The 24,423-nt window shown below is 44.7% G+C and overlaps 1 long non-coding RNA gene across 2 annotated transcripts; it reads right to left on the reverse strand.

The window, feature by feature from the left end:
• Positions 1-1,463: 1,463 nt before the first annotated feature.
• Positions 1,464-24,062, reverse strand: LOC120096282 (uncharacterized). 2 transcript variants are annotated; one of them, XR_015636026.1, is made up of 6 exons: positions 23,952-24,062; positions 23,553-23,722; positions 11,437-11,573; positions 6,710-6,780; positions 4,893-5,033; positions 1,464-1,805 (listed from the first exon to the last, which is right to left on the reverse strand). It is a non-coding gene; the product is annotated as an uncharacterized LOC120096282 (long non-coding RNA). The 2 variants fall into 2 exon arrangements; XR_015636027.1 differs by having other exon boundaries at positions 23,978-24,036.
• Between the last annotated feature and the right edge of the window lie 361 nt (positions 24,063-24,423).

The following is a 24,423-nucleotide window of genomic DNA, read 5'->3' on the forward strand; positions in this document are numbered from 1 at the left end:
GTGGCTCACAACCACCGTAAAGAGATCTGATGCCCTCTTCTGGTGTATCTGAAGACAGCTACAGTGTACTTACATATAATAAATGAATAAATCTTAAAAAAAAAAAAAGAAAGCATTTCATCGAAAGATTGCTTATAGTTTCCAAGGCTTACTCCATAATCATCATGGTAGGGGGCATGCTGGCTGGCTGGCAGGCAGGCATGGCTATGGAGTAGTAGGTGACAAACTGCAGGGATAGGGGGGAGATACTGAGCTGTAGGCTTTTGAAATCCCAAAGCTCATCCCCAGTGACACCTCCTTCAACAAGGCCACACCCCGCAATCCTTCCTAAATAGTCCATCAGCCGGGGACCAAACATTAAAATACACGAGCCGATGGGACCATTCTCATTCAGACCACAAGAGTAATAAACCTTTTTTAAAAGTTGGTTACCCTGGGAAAGGGAATAACAATAGAAATGTAAATAAGAAATACCCAAGTTAATAAAGATGAAAAAAAAAGTTGTTTAACTTTTGTCAAAGCAATGAAAAGGTGACTGTTAACAGGTATTCAGTTCAACAGTGGAGCAAATAGGCACGAGATAGACTGCTGGGTGTCAGTCTCTGCATTAGTTACTTTAATATTTCTGTGGTAGAACACCATGACCAAGACAACTTATAAAGGAAAGCTTAATTGGGCGTATCATTCCATGAGGGCTGAGTGAAGGCTGGAATAATTTGAATGACAAGCAGGGAGCAGAGAGCCCACTGGGAATGGCACCAGTCTTCCCAAACCTCAAGATCCACCCCAAGTAACGTACCACTTCCAACAAGGCCACTCCTCCTAATCCTTCCCAAACAGTTCAATCAACTGGGGTCTAAGTATCAAACATAGGAGCCAATGGGGGCCCATTCTCATTCAAACCACTGTGGTCTCCAAATGTTTTATTGTTGTTTTTTTTTTCTTTTCTGTGTTTTTGTTTGTTTGAGACAATGTCTTGTTGTGAGCCCAAGCTAGATTGGAACTTGGAATCTTCTTGCATTAGTCTCCTGAGTGCTAGAAGTATAAGTACCATTGGATCCAGCAAATGGAGATATTGCCTGTACAGGACTAAATCCCTCTTTCTTTCCATCCATATATCATATGGAAAAATAGGACATGTGCCGTGTCCTGCTTCCTTTTGGTTGAGGCAGATATTTAATTCAAATGTCTCCATCCCATCTCAGAAGCTGATAACCATTCCATTCTTAAGGGCAGACCACAGACCTATTGAGGTAGACTCTTGGGATAGTTTCAGAAAGAGAAGACTGAAGGTAGCAGTAATAAATCAAGTCTCCTTAAAGGTAAGACCAAATGAAGCTATACTTACGGTTCCATAGGGGAACGCTTTGATGCTTCTAGTGCTTCAGAAGGCTTTAGTATCAAGAGGCCTGAATGTAACTCAGATTGTTTCCATTTTTTTTTTTAAGAAGATAGCTCTGTCATCTTGTCGAAGTTTAATTTTATTCTCGTGACCACTGTCAAGTGTTTGAAGATAGCTCTTTATGTCTTGAAGGACATTCCTAGCTAAACATCTCCACTTCATTAACGACTTCTGTGTCACAGTGTGGATCAGCTCTGAGTGTCCCACCTCATTATTATCCAGTGTGCCTGTCAGCTTGCAACAGTGGCACCCAGAAGTGAAATGGCTCCTTCAGATGTACAACTTACGTAGAACTTCCACGGTTCCTGGTCCCACTTGCATGCGTATGGCAAACAGATCACAGTCTTAACTCACATCCCTTCAGTCATCTGCACTCGTGAGAAGTCTGCTGTCATTTCATCCTCTGGGGGAAAAATTGATTTAAATTTTTTTTTTACTTTGAAAAGTGGCATATTTATAAGAACTTTCAAGCATAATGCAAAGAGGTCCCATGTCCTTCCCCCAGTCCCCATGTCATACCTCTGTGCTCACATCTTAGTTAGCTATTGCACAATGTCCAAACCACAAAACCGACCTTGGTACAGCATACCTATAGCTCTCTGTCATCATGTCTATTTCTGACTTGCGAGAATAAGTATGAGCACATTGTACCACTGCCACGTAACTGTTGTAACTGTACAAGCTTCTTCAGCTGTTAGCTCATTCCCTGTCAGCTACAATTATATCAAGATTGAACTTTTTATTTTTAAATCACCTGAGTTTTCCTTTCTTAATGTTTCATATATATGTTCATATATAAACATATATATATATACACACATGCACACGTGCATACACACATGCAAACACACATGTATATATATGTATACATATACATATATATATAATTTTATGTGCATTGGTATTTTGCTGACATGTATATCTGAGAAAGGGTGTCAGAAACTCTGGAACTGGAGTTATGGACAGGCGCAAGCTATCATGTGGGTGCTGGGAATTTAGCCTGAGTCCTATTCTTAACTGCTGAGCTAGTTCCCCAACCTCGTTCTTAATGTTTCTTAATACCTTCTCAACAGGAAAATGAAACCAACTAATCAGGGCATCTCTTCTTGGTGCCAACATTTTCAGAGAATGATGCCATCAGTGACCATGTGGCTTTTTCTATCCACGTCTCCTACCCAACCTATTAACAAATCCTTCCACCTTTGACTTTTGAAATCCATCATAAAGGTAAAGACCTTGAACAGCCCCTGTGATTGCTGAATCAAACTCTACAAGAGCAAGTGCCCTTAGCTACTGAGGTGCTGTTCCAGTCAGGCATGCGTTTCTCATGGTGAGACTTTTGTCACTCTCCATCCTGTTCTTTCCTCTTCCTTTCTGACCTGTAGTCTTTGAAAGCATCACTAGATGTGGCCCACACCTGAGAGTCTGGGCTCTGCCCCCCTCAGAGGGCATTCTCTACACAAGTTATTTGGAATTCTTCACTAGATATTTCCCTGCTTATCTAGTCATCTCTATGTCCGTGTAGATAGAGTCTTGGTTAGTTACCCTCCACCTTGGGATGGTTGATTGAGGCTCCCTTACTTTATGGCTCCGATGCTTCTAGATCTCCTCACTGCATCCTTTTCTCTTCATCCTGTTTCCCTGCATGCTCCCTTCAGTTTTCTTCCCCCTCCTTTTTTAGTTTTGAGCACTTCCTTATTCTCTGGCACTGGAGATGTTTTGAACTTTTCTTGTTTATTTCCAGCTTGAGTCACAGTCAGCTGTTTCTCCACAGAGTTTGTTCCACTTTTTAATACTGCTTATCAATACTGACATTACATGGCATACGTTTTCCTTTTTTTCTTCCCTTCCCCCAACTACACCGTGGGTTTCACAGACACAGGAAGCGTGTTGTTTCCCTGGTTATAAAATCAGTTTGGTCAGGTCAGCTTTGACCATGGACCTGAGGTTCTGGTTTTGTTGTTTTGTTTTCCTTCACTTGTTTTATTTTTTTCTGAAATAAGACCTCATTATGTATAGCCTAGGCCTGGAGCTCTCTACATAGACCAGGCTAGCCTCACACAGATCGACCGGTCTGTCTTGCCTCCTCAGTGCTGGGACTAAAGGTGTGTGTTCTATGCCCTTCTCAATAGGTATTTTTTCTCTGAACTTTAATATGCCCTTCAGAAGCTGGGAAACAAAATTGCCACATACTTTTTTGGCTATTTGGTTATACATTTATTTATTGGTGGGTTATCATAAATCCCAAGGTGGCTATGAACTCATTATACAACCAAGGATAACTTTCAACTTCAAGTCTATCTGTGTTAGGGTCACAGGTGCATGCTGTTGTGCCTGGTTTATGTGGTGCTAGGGACTGATGCCAGGGGACTTTGTGCATGCTACATAAGTGCTCTGCAAACTGTGCTACATGCCCAGCCTTTGTTGGGCTCTTGGGAGTTTGGCTGATCATAAATAACTTATTTTAAATTTCCCTTCATCTCCAGATGACTTTACTTAATCAAAAGTGGTACACTCCTTTAATCCTGCTACTCTGGAGGCAGCAGGTGGTAGATGTCTGAGATCAAGGCCAGCCATGGTCTATTTAGTTGGAGGTCAGCCAAAGCTATTTAGTGAGACCCTGTCTCAAAACCCCAACCAACCCAACCCAACCCAACCTAACCCAACCCAACCCAACCCAAACCAAACCAATGCAACCCAAACCAACCCAAACAAAACAAAACAGCAAAGAACAGTTGCTTTCTGAATTCTGTATTCTGTATGCAAGAGAAGTTTTTAGAAAAACAAATTTTTTTCACCACATCCACACTTAGTCTGTGGTGTCAACCACTGTTCTCCTTCCAGCTGGGTTTGCAGCTGTGGGCTTCCTGTATCTGCTGAAGCTCCCCTGGGTTTCCATCCTTGAGTTCACAGGAAGTCTAGACCCCCATGGTGTCTAGCAAATCTGCAAAGCACGACACCATTCCCTGTTGTGTGTGGCAGTCAGACACCGTTTATTACCCCTTTGGAAAATGCCCAGGCCTATGTTTGCACTCTTACATGAATATGGTCTAAGCTTTAGTATTGCTATGGAAATTAGTTCTTCTTTACTTTCCTTTTTTTTTTTTCCGGAGCTGGGGACCTAACCCAGGGCCTTGCGTTTGCTAGGCAAGCGCTCTACCACTGAGCTAAATCCCCAACCCCTTTACTTTCCTCTTGCTTAGCCATTTTCTGCAGTATTGCTTGGCTGCTGTATTGCTGCTGTTTTGAGACAAAGTATCACACTGTAGCCAGACTGACCACAGATTCAGGTCACCTAACCTGCCTCAGATTGCAGTTTTATCATTGCAGGCATGCACTGCCGTGCCCTGCTTGCTACTCTTAACAGCCCACACCATTTGTACTGTTACCTAGGGATGTGGCCTAGCTCCCAGATTCTACCAGAAAACCCGTTGTCCATATGAATTTGTGTCCTTCCTGTCATTTGCTTCCTGGGTTTGACAGAACTTACCTTGTCTTTGGCCAGAATTTCACCACTTGTTAATTTTATGTTAGAATATCCACTCCCTTTAACGTCGGTCATTTTTGTTCTCCATATATTTTCTTAGTCGTTGTTTTCATTTCCACCTTCTGAGATAGATTTTGAAAGTTCCTAAGTGATAATAGCAGGATAAGAAAAAAAGTGGGCTCAATGTATGTGAAATGCTACGGTAGGCAGAGGTTGGTACTTTAGAGAGCTTGTGGGGGAGGCCCCACTCAGAGGACATCTTTGAGCACAGTGCTGCTGGAGGAAGGGAGGAAACGAGCTGTATAGCTGCCTAGGGAAAAGTGTGTCTGACACAAGCAGTGCAAAGGTCCTGAGACAAGTGCAGACCGGACATGATCTACAGCCTGCCAGCAACCAGTGAGCCCAGAGCCCTGTGAGGACGGAGAATGTGAGCAGATGATTCAGGAAGGGAACTGCACGGGGAGCAGGTCCCAGAGATTGTGGGTAATAAGGATTCTTTTGTGTTTAATGATAGGATGCAGTTGGACAGTAAGGTGTCCTAGGAGACTTACAGCCATCCAGGCTGAGAAGGAACAATGACTAAAATCTAGTGGACCAAATGTTAAGTTCCTCCTCTTAAATGAAGAGTCGGGGAAGTAAGCAGAAGTGAAGAGCGCATGCGTGCGGCAGTCGCCATGCTACAGTTAGCCCCGAGCATGCTGTAAGAGTTTATCCCTTGGTTTGCTGACAACTCCTCATTTTGAAGCTGGAGATGGGGAAGTGTGTGTCGATAGGGAGGGAAGTGGAGTCTGGTCTCTGACTGAAAGCTCGGCACCGTCTCTGTGCAGCGGGAGGATTTCAGAACTAGGAGAAAGTGCAAACAGAACTCTTAGGGGCTTCCCAGAATAGCCTGTTCTGAGTCATGTGACATTGTCTTTGTGGTCTGCTTTTTTTTGTCTGCTGAGTCTGCTGTAAAAATGCTTCCGAGGGCGCACATATTAAATCAGTTAGTGTCTTTAATGAGGACCCTTCAGAAAAACCTTTCCCTGGTTGAGTACCATCTATGGTTCAGTGACTGGACTCCTAGTTATTAAAGCTTCTAATATGTTCCAGACACAGTTCTAAGAGGTATGGCCGAGTTTTTGTGCTCATGATCTTATACATGGGACGAGTGTACAATAAAAGATTATCATGTATATAAATAAAAATATATTACGTGGTCCTTAGGTACTATGAGGAAAACAGCAAACAAATTCTGGGAAGAGGGAAAATTCTCGGAAAACTGGATTTCCAGCTGAAGCCTGAATTGGAATGCAAGTTGGATATACAAATATGTGAAGGAAGAACATTCTAGAAGAATGAAGGGATTCGGCACAAAGGCCTTACAGAGTCCTTGGGTGACTTTGAGTGACCTTGGCTTGTTTGAGGAAGAGAAAGGAGTCTAGATATGCCGTGGACAGACAGGGAGGTGCTACTCAAGTCTAAGTGGGCAGCAAGGAGTTGCAGACCTGGTGGGTACATTCACAAACAGCTCTAAATGAACAGTTGCCATTGTCTCATGAGCATATGAACTGTGTATCTTATGCTGTTTTCCTTTCTTAAATATTTTATTTTATGTATATGAGTACGCTACAGCTGTCTTCAGACACACCAGAAGAAGGAATCGGATCCCATTACAGATGGTTGTGAGCCACCATGTGGTTGCTGGGAATTGAACTCAGGACCTCTGGAAGAGCAGTCAGTGCTCTTAACCACAGAGTCATCTCTCTAGCCCTCTGCTTTCCTTTCTTTTACCTGCTCCAAATCTTTGAGGCAGACTGCAAGCCACCTTTGGTAAATACCTGGGAATCTGCATGCTGTGATCCATTTGCACCTTCTCCCAATTGTTTGTGGGTGCTTGCTACTCTCTGTCCTGTGAAGATACAAGGAGACTATGTGAAACAAGGGGGTGAGCCCTCACCATGCCCACTGACAGGAGACTCCTCCACTATGGACTATGACTAATAATGTCTGATGTTTAAGTTAGCCAATCCCAGGAAATTTCTCATAACAAAGGCACACCATGCTGTGTTAGATTCATTCCTGGCTACATCTTGTGCTCAGAACTGTGGGCTTTTTCTTTATCTCTGCCAGACATTGTTTTACTTTGGTTACATTGTCTTTCTGACAGATCTGGTCAAATATATTTTTGGATGGAGGTGTCAAATATATTTTTGGATGGAGGTGTTCATAGGAATAATTGTGGAGGGAGAGAGGTAGTTAAGGCCTTTTCAGGAACATCAATTTCAGGAATAAAGCATCAAAGGGCTCAGGAGCTGAGGTGGGCAACCTAACTCCATTGTACCATTGCAGAAGCCTAGGAACTGAGGTGTTTGTAGGTGCTAGGGTGATGTTAGAGGGTGGAGGAGTGGTGGAAGGTGGGGCTGAGAGGCTGCTTAGATCTGGGAGGCAGATGAGCAACCTCAGTCCAGGATAATAGGACTTCCAAACACTTCTAGTTGGATCTCTGCTCTTCATTCCTGTGTTTATTCCTGTATTTATTTATTTATTTATTTATTTATTTACTTATTTATTTATTTGGACAGGATTGTAGTCCCCCCTCTCTCTGTGTATGTGTGTGGTGTGTGTATATATATGTGTGTGTGTGTGTGTGTGTGTGTGTGTGTGTGTGTGTGTGTGTCTTTCACTGGCTTTCCTTGAGCAAATTCTTGGGTAAAGATGGGATTGTACAGCTGCGTAATTTCAAACCTCCAAGGGGTGGTGGGTCTGTCTGTCTTCCTTTCTTTTAAAATTTTGTGTCTGAGCATTTTGCCTGCATAAATGTATGTGCACCATGGGAGTGCTTGGTGCCTTTGGAGGTCAGAAGAGTCTTCTGCAAGAGCAGTGGGTGCTCCTAACCCACTGAGGCATCTCTCGAGTCCCAAGGGATCTTCCTTTAATTCCACATGCCTTGGGGCCAGTGGTTGGCTCAGCAGCGTCTGAAAGTGCTCGGTGTGCAAGCCTGACGACCTGATGTTGGTCCTTAGATTCTACAGGAAGAATAAAACCGATTTCTGGAACTCCACCCACAGCACTAGGGTAGGTCCTCCCCCTCCCCTCCCCCTCCCCTTCCCCTCCTCACCCCCCCTCCCCCTCCCCCTCTCTCTTCTTCCTTCTGTCTTACCTTCCCTCCCTTACTACACATACCATATCATAAATACACACCACAGTAAGATAATTTTTAAAGTTAGGCAGGTGGCGGTAGCACACGCACGACTTTAATTCTAGCGCTCGGGAGGCAGAGGCCTCTGAATTTGAGATCAGTCTGGTCTACAGAGCAAGTTCCAGGACAGCCAGAACTACACAGAAAAACCCTGTTTCAAAAACCAAGAAAAAATTTTTTTTCTTTTTAAATTTAAAAACAATTTCACACATTCTGTGAACTCATTCAAAGAACTACCTAAATGAATAGTGGTCACACTCATCCATTGCTGAGATCTCAAAACTAGAGCCTTTCATCCATGCTTGAAAACTTACGGGGGCTTCCTATAGAAATCTTTGAACTTAAGGGTTTGGGATCTTTATTTTAAAGGAAGTTATGTCTTCCAACTGGTAATGCAAACATATGGAGTATGAGGTGGGATCTATAAAGTCAAAAGTAACATCTGAAAAGCTAGGGAAGGGTTTTGGGGGAAGACTGAAGGGCTGTTGGGTGCACAACAACTATAGAGAAGCTAGCCCACGGCATATGGGCTCAAAGTTGTTTCCAATGTTTCAATCGAGACTATTATGGGAAGACACTGGTAAGGAGGTTGACACAGTCACAGAAAGTAGATATAAAGGAGAGTGGAGTTATTAGGCACGCCCTTTAATCTAGATGCTGCCCTTAGACTGTAAATTCCGAAGCTCCCTAAAACACAAGGGTGTGCTTCAAAACCATGTTTTAGTGCTGTTATATTAAATATGCTTGTGGGCAAAACACATACTAAAAAAATATTATTTCTTATTCTTTCATGTGTAGGGGTTGGTTCCTTCCACCCTGCACCCCAGGAACTCAGCTCAGGTCACCAGGCCTCTGCGGTGAACACTCTTACCTGCTCAGCCATCTTGCTCGTTCCAAAGCATTTTGTTTAAAAATGCCTCTCTGTGGGCTGGAGAGATAGCTCAGTGGTTAAGAACATGGACTATTCTTGCAGAGGACCTGAGTTCTATTTCCAATCCCCATGTCAGGCAGGCTGTAACTCCAGCTCCAGAGAATCTGATGCCTGTGCTGTGGGCATGAACATTCATGCACACAGACAATCACATATACATACACATAAATCTTTCAAAAATTACCCTATAGTAATCCAGTCATGTCAGTGTGGAATTGACTCATTCAGCGTCTAATGGCTTCCACACTACAGGTATTATGTTAGAAACAGCGGTGAACAGGACAACCATTCTCATCTTAATAAAGTTTGCCTTCTTGTTTATGTGTCTTTTAAAAAATGCAGGCATGCGAGATGGCTCAGTGAGGGAGGCACTTCTGGGCAGGCCAGACAATCTGGGTTGGATCTCCAAATTCAACAAGGTAGTAAAAGACAATCATCTCCTGGGGCTTTTCCTTTGACTTTCACATGTGTGCTTTGGCATGTATGCATCTGCACAGACACACATGCATATGTGCATACACATACACAGCAATATATGTATACATATACACATACTCTGCTCTTTAACAGAATTTACTTTCTCAGGTTGAACAACTAGCTCTTCATCAGAAAGGCCGTACCCTTGTATTAGCTGCTGTAAGCCTGTTGGAAGCCATCCCTGTAGATCTTAAAAAGTTTCGTATCGGGGTATTAGGTCATGTGGCATGACTGCTTTGAGGAAGGAGGAGACTGGTAAAAGGCAGGGCAGAGAAATGGTGGGGGAGGGTGGGGGGGAATTTGTATTTAATGCCAAAAGGAAACCCACCACTTTTCATAACCGGAAAATGAATAGAAATAACAGATGCTAGAAAGTGAGTGTGTGTGTGTGTGTGTGTGTGTGTGTGTGTGTGTGTGTGTGTACGTACGTGTACAGAGAACCTTTTGTGGAGGGCATGGTTGAAGCATCTAGAACATAAGAACAGGCTAACACTGACTTCACCCAAGATTGTGTGACTATTTATATGCTGCTCACTAAGAATTTCTTTTTTCAATTTTCTTTTATGCATGTGGGTGTTTTGCCTACATGTATGTGTGTGTACCATATGAGTGTGGTGTCCACAAAGGCAAGAGCAGGGTGTTGGACCCCTTGGGACCGGAGCTACGGAGACTGCTGTTAGCTACGACGTGGGTACTGGGACTCAAAGAAAGGCCCCTGAAAAAGCAGTCAATGCTCTTAACTGCGGAGCCATCTCTCCAGCCTCTAAACATTTACTTTTGTTAGAGGAGCTCTTAGCATCTGACTATGTGATTGGGAATGGAGTGGGAAGGACTTGCTTGAGTCCTTTCTAAGGATGTGGGAAAAGAGAAAGGCTGGCAATTGTTCAATGGGCCCCAAAGTAGCATATCTGTTTTTGTTTAAGTATCCTTCTCTTCAGTCTACTGTTAATCTCAGCCCAAAGTGCTTCCATCCATTACTCCATAAGTATCTTATGTGCACTTTGCTGGGACAAACTATTGAACGATACACGCTCTTCACTTTTCAGAACACTCAGCTCTGAACTTGGCAGTTTTCTGGTGGAACAGCCATACTCAATGAACAACGGATCTGGGGATGGGCAGAGTCAGCGGAAGAACTTGGGTATTAGTTGGCTTAACATTGTTACTCTGTCAGGGACCCCACAGGCCTCTTGGCTGGCTGGGCGACAATTAGAGAGAGGTGGAGAATGAAACTCGAGGCCGTACCATCTTTACAAGCACTGGGTCAAAAACGGTCAGAGTCTGACCTTGTGGTTTCTTCTTCTCACACATTTAAGCACAGTAAAACTTTGGGAAGGGGTTTCCATGGGACGATTATCACAACAAAACTTTAGGCATAGCTACATAGAAACTCTCTAGCAAGGTAACAAAGCACTTGTGACCTTTACTGTAAGAACGAGTTCTAGGGGTTGGGGATTTAGCTCAGTGGTAGAGCGCTTGCCTAGCAAGTGCAAGGCCCTGGGTTTGGTCCCCAGCTCCGAAAAAAAAGAAAAAAAAAAAAAAAAAAAGAAAAAAAAAAAGAAAAAAAAAGAAAAAAAAAAAAAGAATGAGTTCTATTAGTTAATAACAGAGTTCAGGGCTAGGGCCTAGAGGAAGGATCTGCGATAGCTATAAGGAGAGAGTCTGTTGGCGGAAGATGCAAAGTACGTGGGGTCTCCTTCACAGGAATGGCTTCTAGTCACTGAGAGACAAAGCTCAGAATTAGGGCCTAAACCATGCTCAGGATACAAGGGGAGTGGGAAGGGAAGGGGAGGTGGTGGGGGAGGGGGACGGGGAGGATGGATTCAGGTGGAGGTTGGCTCTTAATAGGATAGTAAAGAATCATTAGGTAGTTCCATCACTGTCACTCTGACATGAGGTGACTATGCATTATTCATTCCCTTCCTTTGATTGACAACCCTGTTTTCTCCAATGCTTACCCTAAGCTGTCATATGGTCACCAGGGGCCAGCTCCACAGTGACCTTGAGCCTTCTTTGCAAATGTTGCACGAATTGACTTCGAGATTTTTTTTCAGTTCCTTGTCTTTTTGCCCAACACTTTCTCTTTTCACAATTCCTTTAAAAAAAAAAAGAAAAAAGAAAGAAATCAGAGATAAAACAGCTTAAAAAAAAATTTAAACCCTAAAGCAACTCAAAATAGAACAAGAAAAACTGGAGGGCATATGCCTTCATTATTTTTCCGGTCCACCCCCCTTCCATCTGGCCTCTGCCACAGCTGGCAGCCTAAGTGCTGACTCAGCCTGAGGAAAGCTCCTCCCGGGACATGTGGCCTAGGCAGCAGCATAAGAGAAAGCACAGGAGATCTCGGGAGATGGCCTGTTCGTGACCACTTGCCAGCCTGCCTCTGCAGATTCATAAGGTGGACATGTCTAAGTCTTTGCAGAGGCTGCTGGAAGAGACCCTCAGCTTTTGACTGTTTGAGCCTCATTCGACGCAGCGGGCTCGGGTAGCTGCAGGGCACACCTGTCAAGAGCCCAGCCACAGTCTGTGGCTACAGGGGGGCTGGGGGGGGTCATGGGGTGGTGGGGTAGGAGATTGGGCAGGCTGAGGTCTTGACTGAACAGTGTGAAACATGGGAACCCAGTAGCTAATGTTGGAAAGCAACACTATGAATGGAAGCCAAGCACACTCTCTCTGCTAGTGATCATGAGCCAGATCGGTCAGACAAAGCTACCGAGTCTGTGAAGTCACTGCGAGAGAGAGAGAGAGAGAGAGAGAGAGAGAGAGAGAGAGAGAGAGAGAGGCATGGTCTACTGCTCTGGTGCCAAAGAGCAGCTGATCACGAGGGAAGGGGGGATGGTTAGGTTAAAGGCCAGAGTTGATTTGTACAGAGGGCTCAGGGCTTGGGCTTTGTGACAACTCACTGATTCGCCTTTGGGGGCAATTTCGGTAACTAGTCACACATGAGCATAAGCTTCTGGATGAAGATGCTGGTACCAGGACATCAAGCCACCAGACAGCCAAAAGTTTCAACGTTTAAATAAAGAGGAGAAAGTTTAGGGGAAATAGAAAGACAGACAGATGATAGACAGAGAGACAGACAAATGATATAGATAAATAGTTAGACAGACAGACAGACATTTTTTTCTGTTCCTTTTAAGGAATATGTTTCCTGACACAAGTCCCTGCTTTAGTCACAGCTGCTCTCTGCAGGGTTTGCTTGGAGATACTACATAGAAACCAACCTGGAAAGACTAGATCAAGGAGTAAGGATCAGTCAGGTCTCAATATACCCAGCCACATGCCCAACTGCAGCACCCCGTTCTTGTTTTGGGCTGAATCAGATCACCTGTCCGCACATCTCAAGAGCTAGAAACCTGAGGTGATTTGATTCTGTTGTGCCAAATCATGGGGCCAGACCTAGCTTCTAGTGAGCACAGAAGATCATCCATCTTCTGTCAAGCTCTTAGGGACAGCAGTTCTTCAGTGAGATGTGCGTTCATATCATCCAAGCAAATCTACCTTTAAACAAGGTTGACTCTGCTAACCCTGGCTGTGACTCATGTGTTTAAGAGAAGGGCCGATGCTCAGTTTCTGCTGGGTGGGAGCGCAGGGTTTTCGTCGCTGTCTCTCTGGGTAAAAGCTAAGTACTGGGGCCCTGCTAAGCACAGCCACTCAGGGAGACAGGAAATACACAAGAACCTGGCTACATAGGTTTCCCAGCCGTTCAGATATAGGACAGAGCTCTCAGGTCTCACCCAGCCTTATAAGTCAGAGGTTTGGGACTTTAACTTTACAGAAAATAAGTTTGGTTCTTTAGGGCCAGCTTTACTTTTTTTCCAGGACCGATTTGGCTCCTCCAGGGTCCCTCACTGGCTTTGCGAGCCTACCCTCTCCTTCTAGGGACTTACTGGTCCAGGATGTAGAGTGTACATAGTCCACATAGAGAACATGCCAAAACAAATCCCTGTGAAACTCCATCCCCTGCTCAGAGTGAGGGCCCTGGCTGGCACGGACTTCTGAGAAACTGAGCAGGGGCCATGTGATTTTCTGTATCAGGATTAGCTAAGAATAATACAGAGCCATTGTAAATACACTTGAGGATACGGGGGGGGGGGGGGGGTTGCTGAAGTTTGCGTTTATAACTGATCAAGCACTGGAGCAAAGAGAGGATATTCAACTATTAACTATTTTAGCTTATAATTTAGGCCCTAGTCATGTTAGGGGAGGATGAACAGCTATGCCGAGATTCTAAGACAGTGATTCTCAACCTTCCTAATGCTGTGACCCTTCAATACAGTTCCTCATGTTATGGTGACCCCCTCCTCCCACAGCCATAAGATTATTTTTGTTGCTACTTCATAACTGTAATTTTGCTACTGTTACGAATCATAATGTAAAAGTCTGTGCTTTCTGATGGTCTTAGGTGACCCCCGTGAAAGAGGTTGGGAAACACTGTTCTAAGAAATTATTTAGTAGGAAAGTGTCATTTTTCTCCTTTCTATTAGATATTCATTTGTTTATTTTTATGTGTGTGAGTGTTTTGCCTGCACGTATGTATGCGCACCATGTATGTGCAGTGCTCAAGGAGGGAGCAGAGGGAGTTGGATGCACTGTAACGAGTTACAGACAGATGTGAGTCACCCTGTGAGTGATGAGAGTTGACACCAGGTCCTCTAGACGAGCAGGACACCTCTTAGTCATCAAGCCATTGCTCCATCTCCAGGAAGTATCATTTCTTGGTCACAAAAAGCAAACCCAGACAGAAAGCTGGGACTTCTTCCTCTGTTTCTCAAGGTCACCAAGTCCCCAGGAAAGCATAGTGGAAAAAACGGCCAAGTGATCTGGGGCATGAAGGGGGGTGGGGCTCTTTTTATCTTCCTTGTCATAGCCTTTTACTTTTATTTGAAAATTATTTTACTAAGGCACAGCTTGTTATACCGCAAAGCTAACATTATTTATAAACAACGGTGGGTCAGACTTTATAATTGGCATGGACTATGGACATTCCAGGAGGGCTCATCACGGCTGCTCCTGCTGTGGTCAAGGTAAATAAAGCCCTTCCAATGCTCTGATAATTCTGCTCAAGCCTCCTTTGCTCTACCCGGCTACAGATCAGATGAAGACCACACGCAATACCACCATCTCATTGGTGAACAACCTTAAAACTGGGTCTCTGGATCTTCAAAGAAAAAGATGGCTTGAATTTGCTATGATTTTATTAGTGATGCTATTAATCTGGGCCATGTGTCCTCAACTGTTATCTTTTGTCATTTATGGTCACTTCACATTCGGCTGGTCTTTGGCAGTCTGGCATCTATCTATCTATCTATCTATCTATCTATCTATCTATCTATCTATCTATCTATCTATCTATCTATCTATCTATCATCTCTTGATTGCCCTGCAACACCTTAACATTAGCAAAGGTAGAGAACCTAGGGCCCTCTATACCCTCAAGGTTAGTCAGAAGCAGTCAAATGGACTTGACGCTTGCCTCCTAAGTGATTTTAGGGTTTTAATGCTTGACCACATTAGGTAACTAGATAGATACCAGCAGGCTTGGAAGCAGTTGAGGACAGGCCTTTCTCACAGTTTTCTCCTACAAAACCTCCGATACCAGACACTGTCCTCAGACCCCTGATGAGGACACTGCTCTTGGTTAGCAGGAAAGAGCTGAGAAAAATGACAATTTTGCTTTCCCCTAGCTAATAACACAAAAGTATGGATGTCCGCCAGGGCCACAGCATTTTGTAAGCTCCTTCTTTTTTGTTGGACTGTGACAGACAGTCCCAGTAATTACAATAATTTGATCCTAGAAGTAAGTTAACTTAGTTCTTGAGATTCTTTGCCCTAGGGAACCCCAGCCAGGTGTTTATTGATCACCTAACATTCCTCAAGTGACTACTCACTGGGTATTCCTAGCAATGACCAACTGTGAGCCCCAAAGGAAGGTTCCCAACCTCCTCCCCTGTACCCCTCTTGCCCTACAACTACCCAGCTTGTTAATGGAATTCTGATTCTTACAGATAGCTCCTTCTGCAGCTTCCCCCACAGATAAAGACCTGCACCACCATTAAATCACCATCCTCTTGTCTGTCTTTTCTTCTTTCACTGACTTTTCATGGTTGATAAGTCATAGTATATGTTCAGAATGTACTATGGAAGGCTTATAAAATTGAATTCACACAAAACATGCAAGAATGCTGATGACAGTCACAGTGACCAAGTGACAATGTAACACTTTTACCTTTAGAAGTCAGTTTTTCTTTATATAAGCAAGTGGAGGGCTTTGAATGAACAAATATAAACCCTCTGTCCCTTGAGATTAGGAATTTTTTTTAAATCAATGTTTTATGTTAAAAAAGTAACAGGACTCATGGTGGTCCCCCCCTTCTCTCCAGGTGAGAAATGGCAGCCAATGAGAACAAAGCATCAGAGTGAACGGGTTTCAGACCCCCATGAGTACAAACGAATGGAAATGACGACATATTCCGGGATCAGCTTTGGGGAGATAGATCAACTTAAATAGGGGTGAATCAAGGGTCATATAGTTTTGGGGAAGGGAGTAGGGATATTCAGGGTGGTCAAAGGTCATTGGTCAAAGGCTAAGAAAGGTACTGAGATGCCTCATTAGCATGGGGAGGCACTCCAGAAATCTCAGGTGTATCAGTTGGGTTCTAATCTGGAGAAAGGAAGCTGAACTTGTAATCTAACTAAGGCATTCCACAGGTAGAGGTATGTGTGGTTTTTGAGCTCCCCAGACAAGGTCAGAGAAGGAGAAACCCTGCTTACAAAGAGAGTTTGCCATTTTGCGCCAAGCTTAGAAGGTTATGCAGACAATGGTAGACTTCAACCGTAATAAGCAGGTTCTTAATTAGCATGAGGTCTTTCTACATTGTTCTCGTCCACCCTCTACAGATACTGCCCCAAGATGCAGTCATATGATTCTAGGGAAGGGATATCTTATAATTTTATAGAGTTCCATGGAAACTTAAAGGGGAGCCTGGGTGGAAAACTAATGAACAGGATTTTAACCTTCTACCATTTAGTCCTATCCCCACAGGAGAATAGTCACTGTGTGTATTTATGTCTGTGTGTATGTGTGGGGGCTTTGCTAAAAGAACCATAAACAAGAGATCTGTAGGAATTGGGTAAACTCGAGACTGTTATCCATGACAGTCCACAAAACTCTGTACTCTGAAAGATACTTTCAAAATATATCATTGTAGTGGGAGGGGATGGAATACACCTTTAATCCCAGCATTGATGAGGCAAGGGCAGGGGCAGGGGTGGAGGGTAGAGGGCAGAGGCGGGCAGATTTCTGAGTTTGAGGCCAGCCTGCTCTATAGTGTGAGTTCTAGGACATTCAGGCCTATACAGAGAAATCCTATCTCAAGCAAAACAAATCTCTCTCTCTCTCTCTCTCTCTCTCTCTCTCTCTCTCTCTCTCTCCCCTCTCCTCTCCTCTCCCCCCTGTCTAACCCAGTCTTTATTGTTATACTATTAAAAATATCCACTTCCAGGGTCTAAGGAAATTGTAGTCATTTCATCATATAGCATTTGAGCAGTGGAATGGTCATTGCTGTGGTTATGAACAGAACGTGCTAGCTATGAAGTACCGAATGCTGTTTGGGTATTGCTCATGTTGGTGGTGATGGTGAATGAGAGTGGTACCTAGCAGTGTTCCAACCCAAAATAAATAGGAAAGACCATGAACCACCTTGTCCCTGCCTGAGTAGATGTACCAATGGAGTCATGGCAGGCCCTGGGTGAGTATTCCACAGAGTAAAGCCAAGACTGGCTGATTGGAATGATGGTAGTTCCAGGCTTCCCTGTCAACCCTGTCAGGTCTGAGAACTACAAAGCACTCCGCCTCCCTAGCACTCCTCCCTAGCACACTTGGGCCTAGTTACTTCATTCTGAGCCTTGTATGCATCCACTCTTGTTCCCTCCTTCTTCCTACAGCATCTGGGTGGCTTCCACTCTCTAGACCATAGGATAGGTGTCAGCATTGGTCACCGAAGGGTACAGAAAGGCAGGACAGGATGACAAGGAAGGATTTTCACTCTCCAGTTTGGTTGGAACATTTTGAATCTACTTCTCTATAGTTACGTGCTGAAGACGTGGTCCTTGGCATGGTGAGGTCTAGTGACAGTGGTCTGGGTCCTGAGGACGTCACCCTCTACTACTTGTAGAGAGTAAGTTTTCTCTAAAAGCAATGATGTCTACTTTCCCTTCATCTCTCTTTCCTTTTGTCCTTCAGTCTTCCACCATAGAACAACCCATTGCCAGATGTCAGTGCCTTGACAGTCTCTAGAACTGTGAGGGGGAGGGACAATCTTTTATTATAAACCACCCAGTCTTGAGTATTCTAGGTCAGCCACACAAAAAAATGTCAGATACCTGGGACAGTTCCGTGACGTACATACCACATACACACACACACATACATACACAGCCCACTGACTGCTTCCTCGATTGGCTGAGATCTTTGGAGACAGCTGTATACTTGGGAGGACACCTGGCTTGTTGTAAATCAGCAATTGACTTTATGTGTGGCTGTGCAACGTCAGTCTTGTTTCTTGTATGTCAACTGGGATTAAGTGTACCTACACTGTGTTTCAGGAGTTACAAGCCCGCAGGCGGAAACTTCACTGCTCATTTCCTAAAATGTCACTCTAACTCAAACGTTCAGGGAAGGGATTCCCCTACTGATGGAATGGCCCAGGATTGTTTGCTCCTTTGACAGCATTTCAATGCTTACTAAATCACCACGTACTGTGCTTGGCCCGGTGCCCTGGGGAGATAAAGAAGGTGCCCTGTGAGAGATGCAGGAGTTTGTGCTTTGTTTGGGGGACAGCACTTAGTAAAGCACCTTTAAAAGTATCTGCAAGTACTCCGGGTACTCAGTATAGGCCTTTGTAATTCCATTTTGATGGGAATATTTAAAAAAGAAAGTTAAAAAGAAACAAAAAAGACATCATAGGTACCCCGGGAACTAAGAAAACAGAAAACATTTGTTTTAAAACAAAACAAAAAGTTTTTTATTTTTTTTAACATTCCTAAGAACTTCTTTTTGTTCTTGTAGTTGCTGTTTTGCAAAAAAAAAAGGGGGTGGGGGTGGGGTGGAAAGGGACTTTGCTATTTTAAATGTAGGAGAATGTACCCCAAAGGACCTGAATATGTATAAAGTCAAGATAGAGAGCTCTTCTGGAAGTCCCTAGGCTAGTGAATTCTCTTGTCCTTTTAACAATAGCCTTCAGTTCTTTCACTTGCCTGAGAGGGACTGCCCTTGATTTCTGTAAATCCTGCTTCAGATTTAGGTTTCACTTTTCAGCTCCTGAACTCCAACTCTCATTATTTCCTGCAGATGTGACTGAAATACCTTCCTCTCTCTCCATCTCCCTCTTCTTCTCCCTCTCCTCTCTCCCCTCCCCCGTGTGTGTGTGTGTGTGTGTGTGTGTGTGTGTGTGTGTGTGTGTGTACTTGTGACAACTGCAGATTCATGCGTCCTTTGTCCTTTTCTATTGCTCTCTGCTTTTTTCCTTTCCACATGGGACAATCTACAATTTTTGTGTCATCTTTGAGCAGGGTCATGCTAATATTCTATATTGTTTAATATTGGTGTATGTGCTGCCAAAATGAGCCCTGCTTATCCTTTTAAAATGAAAATGTAGGGCTGGAGAGATGGCTCAGTGGTTAAGAGCACTGACTGCTCTTCCGAAGGTCCTGAGTTCAAATCCCAGCAACCACATGGTGGCTCACAACCATCTGTAATGAGATCTGATGCCCTCTCCTGGTGTGTCTGAAGACAGCTACAATACATATAATAAATAAATAAACTTAAAAAAAAATGAAGATGTATTACTAATATGTTATGGGGGCACGTGTGTGCTGTGGCATGCTTGTGGGGGTCAGAGGACAACTTTAGGCAGCTGCCTCTCTTCTGTAGAGGCAGCCTTAGTTGTTGTGGCCTGGCTATGGCTATGTATTTCAGGCTGGCTGGCCCATGTGCCTTCTCTTAATTCTCTCGTGGTGGTCTCCACCTTCCAGCTCACCACAGGAGTGCTGGAATTACTGATGCACACCGCCACACGTGGTTAAAACCTTGGTTCCTGAGACAGAATTCAGGTGTGGGAAGCAAGTCCTTTACCTGTTGAACCATCCCATCAGCACACCCCCATCACATTATTATTATTATTATTATTATTATTATTATTATTATTATTATTACTACTACTACTACTACTACTACTACTACTATTACTTGGAGACAGAGTTTCTCACTGACCCTGGTGTTTGTCATTTCAGCTAGAGCAGCTGGCCAGTGAGGTCCACTCCCCCATCTACTTGTCTCCACCCTCCATAGCTGGTGTTTGCTGGGAATCAGAATTCAGGCATGCAGCAAGTGCTTTGCACACTAGGTCATTTCCCCAACTCCTTCTTAATATTTTACTTTATTTATTTATTTAATATATACGAGTGCTCTATTTGCATGCAAGCCTGCAAGAAAGAAGAGGGCATCAGGTCCCATTGCAGATGGTTGTGAGTCAACATTTGGTTGCTGGGAATTGAACTCAGGACCTCAGAAAGAGTAGCCAGTGATCTTAAGCACTGAGCCACCTCTCCAGCCCCTATTAACATTTTAAAGTACAAAATGTGGTGAGAGCTTAGCAGCTCAAAACTAAAGACTAAAAGAATGCTTTGTGATCTGCTGTAAGACCAAGCATTCTCTTGTACCTTAACAGCTTTGAAAGACTACTCTCCCCAGGTTTTCTGCCCTGCTTTGAATGGGGGTGAAGGGGACAGTGGAACTCTAGGGAGGCTTCCAGAAGGTTTTTGCTCTCTCTCAGCCCTGCTGACTCACCGCAGAGTGGTGGCTCTGAAGAATCTATCTCCCATGTGGTCACTGTGGCCTCCCACAGTGGCTCTCACGTGAGGGCCACCAGGGAGGGACATTGTGTCTTTGCCTGGCCTGGAACATGACCTGATAAAAGCTAGCTTCCTTCTAACGTTAGGAGCTGGTGGATAAAGGGGTTAGTTTGTTTCACCTTGGGAAAGCTAGAGACGACAGATTGCAACATTAAACAACAGAAGCAAACAGCCTCGGATTTCCGCAGGCAGCACCACGAGTAAATGAACAGAACCAGTTGGGAAGGTAATTTTTTAACTAAAACAAACAAACAAACACCCTTTCTAAACCCCACCAAAACCTAAAAACCAACCAACCAACAGCCCCTGTAAGCCACAAACAAACAAAACGCTCAGTGATGAGAGAGTGGGGGTGGGTAGGTTGGGGAGTCTGATGCTCTAGGTCCTGACAAACCCTGCTTGGTTTTATATGGTGGCTCAGCTTTGCCTGTGAAGATAGGGACATACAGGTGAACAGATTAGACACTTATCCAGCTAACATTCTTTTGTGTGTACACGTGTGCACCCATACACCCACATGCGATGTGTGTGTACAGTACATGTGTATGTGTGTAAATATGCACACCTCTGCCAACCAGCGGTCAATTTCAGGTGTCATTCTTCAAGAGCCGTCTGTCTTGTTTCCCACGGGCACCTGGAGTTCACCAGTTAGGCCAGGCTGGGTACTGGCAACCCTCGGAGAGTTAGCTGCTAGCACTGGGACTGTAAGTGTGAGCCACCATGCACAGCTTTTTTCACAGGAGTGCTAGGGGTGTGTGTGTGTGTGTGTGTGTGTGTGTGTGTGTGTGTGTGTGTGAAGCTCAGCCCTTGTGCTCGGACAGCAGACACTTTCCAGCTCTGTTTGTTTGTTTGTTTGTTTGTTTTCTTTTTTTCAGAGCTGGGGACCGAACCCAGGGCCTTGTGCTTGCTAGGCAAGCACTCTACCACTGAGCTAAATCCCCAAACCCCACTCTCCAGCTCTGGAATATTCTTTTTCTATGAGACTCCACATTCTCCTCTCTGTCTTGCCGTTGAAACTGCACCTTCTGGCCGTGTGTTCTGGCCGGGCTCTGCGCTGAAGCCCCCTCCAAAGGTGTGCTGTTCCACGGACTATTCACTAGGTTGCCATTTCACCGAAGGCATCTTGGACTTTACTCCAAGCGATGTGCATCCAGAAGACCCCTCCCTCCCGTCCCACAGACAGCAGAAGCTCTCAGTATTATGGACATCCTATGGAATGACAGGAGGTCACCGAGTGTCACAGGCTTGGCTAAGAGTAGCTGCTCCTTCCTACCTTGTCTATATTTGCTGAACCTCCATGACCATAAAACCAGAACAGGCAGTTTAACCTGTTTTGTCCTTGTTATTTTGACTTGAACCATCTGGGAGTCTTGCCTAGATAAACCCTGAGATCCTTCTCAACACTGATATTGGATCATTTGCTGTCATTGGTGTCCTGTCTGTGCCAGAGCTGACTTGTGTTCAGAGTCACATTGACAATGACAGTTGCTGTTCTGTGGATCCTAATGCCCTCCAACACCAAGGTGTTTCTCTACTCAATTATTTCTAGGACTCATCAAGAAACCCATACAAGTGCTCCATGTGGCCTCTGCCATGGGCTTCGTCTTTGGCTGCATCCCTAAGAAGTCACTTAAGGATCCTTCACAGCACCGCAGACAGTGACATTCCTGATGGTGCTGATGCCTGCCACCAATGTCACTGTCCCCAGTTATAGACCAATGAGATGTTAGTCTCCCCCAAATGCCTCAACACTTGTGTAGAAAAATGGAACTTCTTCCTAGTGTCGTCTGCCCTTTGGCACCCGGCCTCCAATTGGCCGTGCAGTTGATATCCTCTAGCTTCTGGAATGGGCAGGGAGGGCTGTTCTACCCTTGGCTTGTAGCTCTCCTTTTCTGCTAGTCTGCCTCCTCCGACCTCCTGGGTATGGGAGGGCTCTGCCGGTGTCTGGTAAATGGAGCTCTGTTCTGCCCAAAGATCTATGCAGCCAACGAAATCCCTCCTCAGATCTCCCTTGCTCCACCTTTGGGTCACATTCACCCAGAGAAGTCTCAATTCCTGGAATGAGCCCTACGCAGGCTGAAGCGGGAGGACTTTGATATGCTATTTAAGTAGGGGTGGTGGTGGGGGGGGAGAATCAGGAATTTTTTTGAAGCTATTCATCTTGAAGACTATTCATGGAAGCAGAGGAATTAAACACTGTATCCTTGACTATATACCATCCAAGAGTGAGGGCTGGGCTATTGTTTTCTTCATAATGACAGTATATCTCTGGGGGCTTGTGGAGTGGGCACAGGCGTCTGCTCAGCACAATCGCACAGTGCCTATCAGGTATCAGAAGGAAGCGAGAACAAAGACGTATTGTCAGGACGCCTGACGCCTGAGGGCCGACCCGAACTCAACAGAATTCAGAAAGCTATTTTGGAAAACAGTTCCTATACAACAGCCTGTGGCTATTCAACCTGATTCTCAGTCAGCCTGAACTGGAAGAGGAAAACTACTGATCACTCAGGCGAGGGGCCTTTGGGTGGTTTTGTGGTTTGTTCCACCGAGAAGACAAGAACAAACGGAAAAGTAAGAGTAGCGGGCTGAGCCACAATTCAAGGACCCCGTAGTTTTGCTTTTTTTGTTGTTTTTTTTTGTTTGTTTTTGTTTTGTTTTGTTTTTTTTTCTTTCTCCAATTGCAGATGCCATCAAAGTGAAAGGCTGATTCTAGTTAAGCACAGAAGTTGGTATGAAAGAGTTCCTGCCTGGTTACCTGTTTACTTGATTAACTGGAGGCTCAATAAAGGTTGGAATTCTCAAGAGGGTGAGCCTAGGATCTTCATTAGACGTGATTGGCCATGGAACCTATGAGTTGGTTATCAGTAACTCCTGCTCCTTCTGATAACTGCCTAGAAAGCTCTGGAGTAGATCGGACTTATTAGTAGAGATCACAGAGGGTATAATGACTGAGCGAAAGTTCGAATCAGGATCCTGTGGTGGGATTTTTCCTGTTGCTAGTAAATCAGTTCATTCCTTTAAGCACGAAGGGGAAGGACACGTGGGAGGAGCCCTACAAAGAAGAGCGAAGATGGAGCTCTGTGTGGAAAGATAGACCTGCTCCTCTTGGGTGGGTCGCCTCCTGTGGACGGCAGTGACCTCTGGGAGTCCGTTCACTTACCTATCCATTCACTCCACGCACATTTCTGGAGCCCTGTGATATGCCACGGAATCAGATAAAGAAGCGCACTGCTTCTGTGAGCTTTCGGCCTGGTGGAGGAAGCAGACTGGCAGGACACTGATGCTTATGTAATGGTACTTGTAAGTTCGAGGGAGGAGAAGCACAAGGTGCTATGAAAACAAATAGCGAGAGTGGTCAGGGGTTAGAAAAATTTCCACGGAGGAAAGCTGAGCCCCCTGAGGGATTAGCCAGATGCTGGGGCTGGGAGCTGAGGGACACCTAAGCAGGAAGCAGTGGCGCAAGTGAAGGGAGGGGCAGCCAAGGAAATCTCAGGGAAGCGAAGTAAGCTCCGAGCGAGTGCGCAAAGGTAAATGCAGAGGAAACAAAACAGAATCAAACCAGCAGCAGGGTGAAAATCCTGATACCGAAAGCGACCCGCTGAGGCCAAGAGTGTGTGCCGGCCCTTTCTACATCCCATAATGTCTTTGGCTCCAGCCACACTGAAAAGTCAGAGGCTTTTTGTGGAAGCAGGAACCAGAGTCCTCTGCCCACATTCTTAGACTATCAGCCTGCTGTAGAAAAATGCCCTAACCCTCCCCCACCCCCTCTTTGTGTGTGTGTGTGTGTGTGTGTGTGTGTGTGTGTGTGTGTGTGTGACTCACGTCTTTCCACCTGAGCTTTCCAAGCCCTGAGAGTACAGGTGTATTCCACCAGGTTCATTCAGTGAGTTCTTCATAATATTAACGCAATCGTCCAATGAGAGAGTCGTGGAGATACAACTAGAATGGTTAAGTACCGGTGATGGATCAGGCAATGCCAAGACACGTTACCTTTCCTATCTTATTTAATATTCCAGTGCACCTGCAAGTGC

Source organism: Rattus norvegicus, chromosome 13 (genome assembly GCF_021556685.1).
Source record: "Rattus norvegicus strain SHRSP/BbbUtx chromosome 13, alternate assembly SHRSP_T2T, whole genome shotgun sequence".
NCBI classification, from domain to species: domain Eukaryota; kingdom Metazoa; phylum Chordata; class Mammalia; order Rodentia; family Muridae; genus Rattus; species Rattus norvegicus.